Source organism: Pygoscelis adeliae, unplaced genomic scaffold (genome assembly GCF_000699105.1).
Source record: "Pygoscelis adeliae isolate BGI_AS28 unplaced genomic scaffold, ASM69910v1 Scaffold355, whole genome shotgun sequence".
In the NCBI taxonomy this organism is placed as follows: domain Eukaryota; kingdom Metazoa; phylum Chordata; class Aves; order Sphenisciformes; family Spheniscidae; genus Pygoscelis; species Pygoscelis adeliae.
In genome coordinates, this window is record NW_008824765.1 from 1 (window position 1) to 6,820 (window position 6,820).

At 45.2% G+C, this 6,820-nt stretch overlaps 1 long non-coding RNA gene across 3 annotated transcripts in view; it reads right to left on the reverse strand.

Annotated features, from left to right (window-relative positions):
* Nucleotides 1-1,264: 1,264 nt before the first annotated feature.
* LOC103916560 overlaps nucleotides 1,265-6,820 on the reverse strand; it is a 17,902-nt gene continuing 12,346 nt past the window's right edge. For 2 of the 3 annotated variants that reach the window (XR_663586.1, XR_663585.1), the window contains exon 3: nucleotides 1,265-2,336. This is a non-coding gene — a long non-coding RNA (uncharacterized LOC103916560). The remainder of the gene's footprint in view (nucleotides 2,337-6,820) is intronic. The other variant, XR_663587.1, reaches the window with a different exon arrangement.

Below are 6,820 nucleotides of genomic sequence, written 5' to 3' on the forward strand. Positions count from 1 at the left end.
CAGGTGAACACCCAAGCAACTTTTGGAATCGCTTGTGGTGAGCATTATTGCGTTATGAAGGAATGAGTGAGGATGATTTTAATGACAAATTGGCAGTGAGTGTATTCGCTCAACAGGCAGCCCCAGACATTCATAAATACTTTGTAAAACATGCTCCAGGGCGGCGGGGGCAAATCCACAAATGATACTGTCTCTGGCAGCATATGCATATGATGGCAGCTGGGAGATAGAAAAGAAAAAGAGGAAAGAAGAAAGAGAGAGGAAGTGAATATGCTGCAGTAGCACTGGGAGGAACTCTGGTGACAAGAGGAAGAGGAATGAATATGATAGGATGAGGATGAGGAGGAAGGGGTGTGGGTACAGCAGGAGAAATGGGAAGAGGACAATTAGACCCAAACTGTTGTGCATAGTGTAAGAAAGGTGGGCAGTGGAAGACAGAATGTCCAGTTTGGCCACAAATGACCAGAGGATTTGGGAATCCCCCTGCTTGGAAACTGCCATGCAGAGAAAATGCTGAGGAATTGGCAGAATTCCCTCAGTATGACACTCAACAATGACAGGTGATGGGAGAGCCTAGAACCCTTGCGGCGTGCAAACTAGTGGTAGGAGATCATGCTCAAATCATGATAAAAGTCAATAATCACACTTTAGAATTTCTGATAGACACAGGTGTGACCTATTCTATGATAAATTGATACTCAGATTAATAAAGTCAAGAGAAAGTTTAGATGCTAGGAATTGAAGGGCAGCCCGTGACAATGGGGATAACAATCCCTTTATTAGCAGAAGTAGGTCCACATTTACTATACTGTCAGTTTGTGATAATGGACCAATTCATTTATTGGGAAGGGATTTACTGGAAAAATTACAGGCAGGACTTATGTTTAGAGATCAGCTTATGTTTACAAATCCAGGAAAATGACAAGGTCATTGGTTCATTCCAGATAAAAAGGACACCAGGAGGGCCTCAGTCCTGCAGTCCTCCAGCTCCAAGCAGCACTGGCTAGGAGGTCCGACCATAATGCTCAGGGCTTCATCCAGTGGGGTCTAGAAAGCCCTTGATGATGGAGACCTGAAATAGCATGGATCCACAGCTTAGCAGTAGCCACTCTTTGAAGGAGTGTGGCTGTAGCAGGGCAGCTGTGAAGAAAGCTCTAGTGTGGGAGGGAAAAGAGAGCAACTGAATGATGCAGGTAGTAATTGTCTCCTATGACACAAAGAGAAACACTCAGGATGATGAGAAGAAAAATACCAAAACTATGAAAAGGAAACATATCCTAAATACACTTTAATAATTGTTATTACCCAACATTAAACAACAGATAAGCTTTCTGCCTGATGTCATGAAGTGTTGTTGCTTGTTGTTGATGTCACAAAGAACCACAGACATATCATTCTTCTCATACCACAGTCCATTGCTGGTCTGCAAAGAAAGGCTTCGATATCTGGAGGTGAACTGCATGGTTTCTCCACAAAAACCCAGGCAGAAAAACTGCAGAACCAAGAGCATGCCAAAACAAATCCAATCTCCCGTAAGGAGACCTTCTCCTCCAAAACCTTGGCTGGCAGTAACACTGCCGTGAAAGTTTGTCTTCCTCGGCACACATTTTTCCCCTACTAGGAAGGAAGTTGCTTTTTACCTTTGTGTAGCAGAAATAGTGTCCCCCATGACAGCTGCCACCGCTATGTACCAGAACAGCATATAAGGTGTAGAGGAGCAGTTCTCCAGCTGCCTGTGATGTGCATGACCAAAGATCCAAGTACTTGGATATTCCACAACCTAAGGAGAGACCAAGAGGGCTCAGAAATGATCCTGAAGTACTTAATGAAATAGCCTTCAAAGACCAGGGGCTAGAAGTGTATAAATACATTTTTGGGGATCATGAACACTTGGTTTTCCCTAAAGCAACGTGTAATGGTTTGGATGGCAGGAAACTTCTCAGCCAAAGCAGCTCTGTCAGAGCAGACCATATTTTCACATCTTGAAACCAAGCACAGAGCCAAGTTTGGTGCACCCTTGAAATGCACCCTTTTTCCCCCCAGAAAGCCAGACAAGCTTTCAGGTATCACACATCCTTCCACTATTTTAAGGCTATTCAGTTCCATAAGAACTGAATTTAAAAAAATTTTTTAAAAACCCACAACTGAGTCTCATTATTGTACATCTAATCTATGGGAAAAGATAACTCATGCTCGATGACTTGCAACACATTCACGCAGGATCTAGTATTATGTCATCACTAATCATCTTTCTTGCTACATTTAAAGCAGTTTTTGCCATCCAGCTGCTCGGGTTTCACGAAGTCCTCCAGAGCTGCGGTGACAGATGAGGCTGCCTGGAGGAGCGAGAAAGGAGAGCACTGAGCTCAGGTAAACGCCCTCACCCAAACACTTACTAGGAGTTTACACAAAGACCCAGGTAGCTGAGGCTGAGGAAACCCACCATGAACCCACAAGCAGTGTCCAGAAGGAGTCAGAAAGAGGGTATTATGCTGAACATTTCCCTCATTTCCAAGGGATTCCCAGGGCTACCAAGAGCTACCTCTCTGTGGCACAACACAGTTCATCTACCGATGGTGTGCAGGGTCATCAATAATGAAAACAAGACAACCCATCAGCCTCAGAGCCAGACAGGTGTTGAGGGAAGCAAAATGAAGAAGGATGAGAGTACATCGAGGGTGCAGAAAGGATAATGTGTGCTTGTCCAGCTTAAAGCCAGCACCTATGGGGAGACCACTGCCATGGCCTCCCCAGAAGGACACAGTCCATTCCACTTCCCACCCACCACCAAGCTCTCTTGTGTTTGCAGTATACATTTTTAAGTCAACTGCATGGATTCTGGAAAGCTACAGGGGCCTCGGGACGTCTTGAAGCACAATTACAAACCCTCTTACTTTTATATGCAAAGGAACATCCAGGAAGGCCTTGCAGGAATCGGAAACTGCTTTGCAGCTCAAGCACATGATTGGAATGCTGAAAAGCTCAGCAATAGGGGAAGTCAACTGACTGTGCCAGTTTCCGTCCTTCATACCTACTACACCAGTGTCATGGTTTAACCCCAGCCGGCAACTAAGCCCCACACAGCCGCTCACTCACTCCCCCCCGGTGGGATGGGGGAGAGAATCAGAAGGGTAAAAGTGAGAAAACTCATGGGCTGAGGTAAAGGCAGTTTCATAGGTAAAGCAAAAGCCGTGCACGCAAGCAAAGCAGAACAAGGAATTCATTCACTCCTCCCCATGGGCAGGCAGGTGTTCAGCCATCTCCAGGAAAGCAGGGCTCCATCACGCCTAACGGTGACTTGGAAGACAAATACCATCACTCCGAACATCCCCCCTTCCTTCCTCTTCCCCCAGCGTTATATGCTGAGCATGACGTCATATGGTGTGGAACATCCCTTGGGTCAGCTGGGGTCAGCTGTCCCAGCTGTGTCCCCCTCCCAGCTTCTTGTGCACCCCCAGCCTGCTCGCTGGTGGGGTGGGGTGAGAAGCAGAAAAGGCCTTGACGCTGTGTAAGCACTGCTCAGCAGTAACAAAAACATCCCTGTGTTCTCAACACTGTTTCCAGCACAAATCCAAACCATAGCCCCATACTAGCTACTATGAGGAAAATTAACTCTATTCCAGCCAAAACCAGCACAGCCAGTCACATGATCAGCTGTTTATCACAGGCAGACAGAAGGGCACAGACAATTCCAAGGTGAGCAATAGTTGTGGAAAAGTACCTCTGGATCTTGGAAAGCCCCCAAATATTTGATGCATGATGGTAGTTTCTTCAGAAGAGACATCCAAGCTGGAAATAAATGGTAATCGGAGCTCAGAGGTAGGTCAGGGAGTTATGTCTTCCAAGAATTGTGCTTTGTCTCCCATAAGAAGGGGAAGAAATCACACCTTCCTAAGAGCTCTCCTCCTTAAAGGAGGCCTGCTTGCCTGCTAAGTTCTCAGAGACAATTTGGAGGATTTCTTCATAATGGGGGTACCATCTCATCCTGTCCACTAATCCACTGTTGGAGGATAGTTTCATTTTTTTCAAATGGAATACTGCCTTTGCAGTTGGTCAAAAACATAGAAGCAGTTCAAGAACAGGTAGTCTAACTTTATGCTAGCTATTTATTTTTGAAAAGTTGAACTTGTTCTCAGGACTTTCTGAAGGAAATCTATAGGTCTACACTCCTTGTGGCTTAGCAGTGGCAGATAAAATTCACACAAAAACTGCTTTAACTACTGGCTATGAATTTAGAGGGAACTGTCCCATTCTCCTTGACTTGTGCTATAACCCTGTTCTGTTGTTTTCTAGGCTTTATGCAAATTGTTCCTCTCAACTCTGCTCAACTCTGGGGTAACTGCTCTTTCATATAAATGCTGTGGTTTGGGACTGAATGTGCTGACCTAGGAAGTTTGTGTATATAAGCACAGTATGGAGTGTGAAAGGCAAGATGCTAACTGCAATATGACTTGCTTAGTGTAGAGTCCACAAATGCTGCAAGGCAAAGCAAAGGTTTTAATCTGTCTGCTTACCAGAAATATCCTTGTAGACAGGTCTGAGCCCTAATGACTGTGCCTAAGACCCAAACAGATCAAATACAGGCCTCTGAACTGTCAAAGGGGCATGGTTTTTCATATATACATCTCGATCAAGAAGGTAGAATGGCCTTCAGGCTGTCTGCATTCTGACAGCCTAAGAACAAAGAGAAAGGCAGGAAGAAAAATTATCTGTTAGGTGGGCAAATGGACCGATGACTTGTCAGAGCATGGCCCTCATACCTTTTTGCATTTACCTGGGGAAAGATACGGCTCACATGGACAAGGCTCCCTCAGGGCTTTGCTGGGCCCTCTACTATTTTTTCTAAGAATTTTAATAAAAGATTTGCAGGATGCTGTGTTTAAAAATGGATATGTTTTGGTACAATCTGATGATGATTTATTAGTAGTCAAGGAATCTTACATAGCCAACACCTGTACCTTATTGTGGGACAGGGGTCTGGACAGAGATGGAGAAAGAAGCAGCAAGGACAAAACAACAAAAAATAGCCTCCTGAAAGGACCTCTCAATCCTGTGCTGCAATCTTTCCCTGCTCTATGCAACAGGGGCAGCAAGATTTCACCCAGGATTGACATGTGTGATACACCGTCGTAGGAGAAACCTTTTCTGACTTACTGCTGAAATGCACTGCTCATCAGGAGCACAACTGGGTCAGAAAGGAATCCTGAAATGCCTGGCATTGCAAAATATAATTAGAGTGTGATCTACTACAAGATGAACTTAAGGAAGCAAAAAGGTCAATTATAAGAGATAATGAAAATAGTGGTGTAAAATAGTGTAAGTCATGTCACTGTATAACTATGATGCGAAACCAGTACTTAAGAATTGTGACCCCTCTTAACTTTCGCATTTCCTGATCTCTTTTGTGCAGCCTAACCTGTACATTGTTTCATTTTGTAAGAACTTGTAAAAATGTTGTTATACATGTGTCGGTATAGCTGTTACAGTCTTCTTGTTGGGCTTTTTGGTGTGCTTAACAGAATGAACACTACCTGAGACTATGAGCTTTTACCTTGGGGTGGATGTGACCCAAAGACCCAGCCTAAGCCAGCCTTTGCCAGCTGAGAACACCCCATACCGACCACAAAACAACAGATTTCTCCTTCAGTGAAACCAGGCATATAATCATGGCCAGAACCGCAACCGACCAGAATCCAGGATAAACCCCCTGCCTGCACGGGACATCAGTTTAGAACAACGAAGATGAACACACCAATGACCATACGCCCACAACCACCTGCATGGGACAAGTACATACCGATCACATGAGCAATAGTAACTGATTAGCCCGCCCCTCAACACGAGTGATGTGATTGGTCTACACAACTGTACTGTAACATATATAAACCCTGCTTTCCTCTGTCTCAGGGTCCCCGATGCATTAGGCTGGGGCACCACTATGCAGCATAGTTAAAATAAGAGAATAAATTCCCTTGGTAATTCTATGCTAAGCATCCTTGCCTCCCTCCTTGGCTGGTGAAGAACTGACTTTTACAGGAGAATGTGTTCCTGTCGTGTGAAATCATCAACCATAAAAGGGACTCTGTTAGGCCATCAATGCCCCTCAGCCAGCCCCCCCATTTGAAGAATACAGACTAGAAAAAGCAGGCAAAGGGTAATACCAGAGCGAATAATGCTGCACTGTGGATACTGAGTTGCACCAGATGCATTGTGAGGGAAAGCTCCAAGGGCCTTTCAGAAACATGGCTGGGAGGGAAACCAGATTGCTGGTTCAGGCAGTTTCTCAGCAGACTAGAGCAGATCTGCATGGTGTCCCCAAGCTCCTGTTCTGACGAGCTCTCTCCTTTCATCCTGTCATTATTAGGGCACAGGAACATGTGATGCTCAAGGTGATGCTGGGAGACCTGGGTTTGTTTCCTCTTCAGAAGAGAGGGCCTTGGGGGAGTATTGTACTGCTGTCTTCAGCTACCTAATGGGCAGTTTATCTTGTTCCACGCATTTAGGGAATCCTCTGAAGCGACTCATTGATCTAAAGAGACTTCCTCTCCCTATCTCAAGTTCATGTACAGCTGTCCTGGTTTCGGCTGGGTTAGAGTTAATTTCCTTTCTAGTAGCTGGTACAGGGCTGTGTTTTGGATTTAGGATGAGAACAATGTTGATAACGCACCGATGTTTCAGTTGTTGCTAAGTAGTGCTTGCACTAGTCAAGGACTTTTCAGCTTCCCATGCTCTACCAACTGAGAAGGCTGCAGGTGCACAAGAAGCTGGGAGGGGGCACAGCCAAACTGGCCAAAGGGACATTCCATACCATGGGACGTCA